Source organism: Plectrocnemia conspersa, unplaced genomic scaffold (genome assembly GCF_051122295.1).
Source record: "Plectrocnemia conspersa isolate PC_06_02 unplaced genomic scaffold, ASM5112229v1 ptg000009l, whole genome shotgun sequence".
Taxonomy (NCBI): Eukaryota; Metazoa; Arthropoda; class Insecta; order Trichoptera; family Polycentropodidae; genus Plectrocnemia; species Plectrocnemia conspersa.
Window position 1 is genome coordinate 24,830,364 of NW_028277173.1, and position 4,694 is coordinate 24,835,057.

General features: G+C 29.3%; 1 long non-coding RNA gene across 1 annotated transcript; it reads left to right on the top strand.

Moving 5' to 3' along the window:
- The first annotated feature begins 341 nt into the window (after positions 1-341).
- Positions 342-1,200, top strand: LOC148232390 (uncharacterized). The gene is made up of 3 exons (XR_015810623.1): positions 342-507; positions 573-831; positions 945-1,200. It is a non-coding gene; the product is annotated as an uncharacterized LOC148232390 (long non-coding RNA).
- The last annotated feature ends 3,494 nt before the right edge of the window (positions 1,201-4,694 follow it).

Consider the following 4,694-nt stretch of genomic DNA (forward strand, 5'->3'; position numbering starts at 1 on the left):
CGAAATTAAATAAATAAAAATTAAACACGCGTTGTTACTTATCTGAAAATATCCAAAATCTATAATAAATTATAAATATTTTAAATCCAAAATTGTTATCTTTATGGAAAAGCTAATACAAATCCACATTATTTATATTAACTTTAAAATCCCTTAAAAATTAAATATATTTTTCTTAATTTATAAAAATATTTTTTTAGAATTAGATGATTTTTTTTACATATTTTAATAAGTGTTTTACAATTTCAATCGATAAAATTAATTGTGTAGATAGTTTACAAGGGCGGCAAAACCGGGATTTCCCTTAAATGGCAAATTTGATTAGGTATGGCAACTCTTCTGTCATCTGTCAAGCGCACGCCGCGAAGTTTAGTGCAATTAAATAAACAGTGAAATATGTAATATCACATCATTTTTCTGACAAAGTGTTAATTGAAGAAGATTCAAAATGATGTAGCATTGGAACTATAGACAATATAAACAACACTTTTATTTATGTGTGTGCCAGTAAGGGTTTGGTTATATAAATAATATATCACGGTTATTATAACAAAAAACTATTGACTTTCTAGGATCAAATATTAAAAGACAAACAACAGTGATTTGGCAGTTAAAGATATATTACAATGGTAGTAATAATGAAAAATCTCATATAAGTGTAAGCAAAAAGTTATATTTTACCCACTATATAGTATCGTTTACAGTCTAATAACATTTACGTATTGCAAACAATTAAAATATTACGTATTGCGACATTTTTGAAAAAGACGAAGAGATGCCAATCTATGTGTTTAATCCTCTACAGCAGTGCTCTGCAAGCCAATACTAAGGGTACTGCCAAGATAATGTCAACTTATACTAAACTTATGAATTATATTAGTAGTAATAATGTATTCAATGTTTAACTCTTGATAAAGGTCTTATTGTTTTTAATTATTTTTCAGAAGAAATGATAGTACGATTTGTTGACTTATATGTCGACAACATAGAATTGGTATATATAAACAAAAAGTTGAAGTCACTGTCAGCAAGTATTATCTTTTTATAAAGAACATACTGCATAAGTTTGATGTAACTGAATATCCTGAATTTGGCTGTTCCAAAAGAGAAATTATTGCACAGAAGAAAAATTGATAAAAAAAAACGATGATGTAGATACATATTTTGTAACATCGAAATTAAAAATAACCCACTCTTAGATATTTTGGCTATCGATTATTCCAGGTATGCAATCATATATTTATAATCATTGTAAGATGTCGTCTATTAGATAGCATCCAAGAAAGTACACATTTATAAGCTGTCCGTTGGCTGACATATATATCGACATTAACTTTCAATCCTCATACATTACACGTTCAGGTTTAAAACGTTTCTGGTTTATTTGAAATTCGTCAAATCTAACGAATATGTGCATTAAATCAGAAGCAATGATAATTTTTATGTATTGTAAAAGGAAAAACTCACTTTTTGACCTCGGAGCCCGTCGACGGGAATTCAAAATTTGAAGATTTTATTACGAAGGTTGTTTATCTAGTTTAATCAATGTATTCTTATAATCCTTACACACATTATGTATATATTTCATTTTCATAGTTATAACATACCTAATTAATTTGCAATCTGATTATTTATATTCAGTCAAATCAAGCAACGCACATGACGAATAATGAAAATTATTAAAACTGTTGTCACGTTGATGTCGGCCATCTTGTTTTATATTTAAATGCTTATTTTTCATTGGTCGAAACAACAGAATGCATTACCGGTGGCTCCAAAGTCAATCGAGCTAACTCAATTTTTATTTTTATTATTATAAACAAAAACTTTTAAACAAAATTTTCTAAATTAACTTTTTTTATTTTATAGCTGCTACAGCAATTAATTCTCCTCGAACAAAAAAGATTTTAAACAAAAATTTCCGTGATGACATTTTTTTAGCTCCCTCACAAAAAAAAACCAAATGGGGCGCTGAATCTGTATTAAGTTATTTAATTTGCAAAGAACTTTGAGACGAAGTATGTCAAACGCTATCTGTAGACAAAGTTTTATTGTCACCGACTTCGAAAAGCATAAGAGGTACAACGGGAAACGGGGTGGAACGACGTGGATGAAACGATGTTGCTGGTTCACCAAAGCCTGCCGATCGTAAATATGAATATATGTGTTGGAGATTTGTAGCAAATAATTTATCATAACCAAGGAGGTTGTCATGATAACCCATAATCTCTAAACTACTTCGTTTGATAGAGAAAAATTTAACGTAATTCCCATCTTTTTGAAAAAGTTCATTTTTGGCTAACACAAGAGTCTATGACGTAATATAATTTAAGTTACATGACTTCAAAAAATGTAATAACTCAACTAGATAACAGCTTCTTCTGTCCATTAAGTAAAATTAGTAATCTCATGATTCGAGACATGTGTCGCTCGTTTTTGAAGTAATTTTGAATACACACGTTTACAAATTATGGCCCAAAAAAGTAAAGCATCTTCCTTTTTTACATACTTACATTAAAAACTTAATGGGGTTTTAATACCATCAAATATGATCTAATTGTCTTATTTTTAAAGGATATTTGAATAAATAACACAATTTTCTTGAAAATATTGTTTATTTGCATCACTATCACGTAATAGAAACAGTATGAGCAAACATACAATACGCTTTGTAACAAAACAGGCAGTGTTTTTTTTCATATCATTTTCAATCGATTATACAACAAATAATCGTATAAAACAAAATACTTTCAATGAACGTGCTCGGCAACCGTGGACGATCGTCTTTCCAGCATCGTAGAAGCCACAAAATCGCACACTGGACGGTAAAATTATCAAAACGTGGAGTGGGGTCAAACGGCAACACTACAACACTTTACAAAAGCTATTTCGTATCAAATAAACGTAATAACTTACGAGTGATGAGAAGCGACAGAATCAATAAATCGCTTAAAATTTGTACTTTATTAATGAGACGTCATACAGTTGAAAAGATTTTCTTTAATTCTTATATATATATATGTATATTTATTAAATAATTGATATTATTGTGTTAGAAACCATTTTACCATTCGTACATGTCTCGACGATGAGACTGATGCTGCAATACAATAACATTCAAAGCGTGTGAATCAAACTCTTATTGACGATTCGTAAATAAAGCGAGACTATCGAGACGGTGTTCAGTATCCGCTGAGGTCAGCAAAAGTCTGGTCCATCTCTTGAGCGATCGCTTTGTATTTGCTCTTTTCTTGGATTAGCTCGTCTGTAATTAGTATAAACATGCGAGGTAGTTAGAATGTTAGTAATGTTATTACAGATTATTTAATAAGGAATACAGCTTCATATTGATGATGACAGCAAATACCATTAAAAAAATTTTTTACAATAAAGTGAGTCGCTATCAACCTAGTTGTTAAATAATATTTTAATCTAACTGCTAAGAGTAACAGAATATATATAGAGTTAAATGCTAAATGCTCATTTTGCAAATGATCCTCCCTCTGATAATTAAAGAAAACAAGATACTATGGAAAATTTAACAATGATAAAACGGTTGCGCACTACATGTTCCATTGTAACATGAGACGTTAGCCCAATGTGTTATAATGAGATAAACATCCTTAAGAACTACAAGTTAGTTGTGAAACACCATACAAATCAATTTGTAAATGAGTGTCATATATTATATTAATTATAAACTAGTATTACAGCTTACAATCAATAGATGCCACTGCACAACCTATATTCATCATTCAACACAATATTCATCCGTAGGATTAGAAAAACATTTTCTATGATGATCGATTGTAATTATAATTATATAATAATCACTAATTCCAATTTCCCAGATACAGAAATTGAAAAACAATAGAATATCTACATAGAAATAGATTCAAACCCAGAACTTTCAGGCATTAGTGACTGACATATCAGATATTCCACAAATGTTTAAATGTAGACGTAGAAATCAAAGGGACAGAATTTATAGATAACCTATCAAACATGCTTGGTGCTTTAAAAAAATAGTTGTAATTTTTCTGAGTATCGAGGAACTTGCTACGAAACAAAACTAGTTGCAATTAACATTCTAACCGCTGCCTCTGAAAGAAATTTCACACATTACAGAAGTTGCAGAGAAGATTACGGGATAAAGAAACTTATAAATTACTTTCTTTGTCTTATCATTTACATCGAAAAGTTCTACATTTTCGCAAAAACTGAATTATAATGGCAATGTAATGGTATAAAAACCTCTGAAGAAGTTAATTTCAGAAAATATGTTCCACCAGCACTAACCAATTATAGATTAAAACCAACTATTTTATTCAACCTAAATATTGTAGAAAACATATATTATTTTTATAAATTGGCTTTGGTCGAACTAAAACAGTAAATTTATTGGCTTTATGACAAAATTCAGTATTTCGCATTTAGCCCATTGACTTTTTTAATAACTTGTAGTTTAATTAGTTGGGAGGTATTTAAAGATGGCAATAAAATGAATTCCTTCGATAAGTGTGTTAAAAATATAATATCGACTCTACTGTAAAATTATATTCATTAAGCTGATAGAATACCTGAAAGTAAAGGTTATATTATTATTATTTATCATGCATACTTCTACTGTAACTACTTATTCATGCAACGTATAAACAATAAGGGACTGGGTTTAAAAAAATACAAAACAAAAA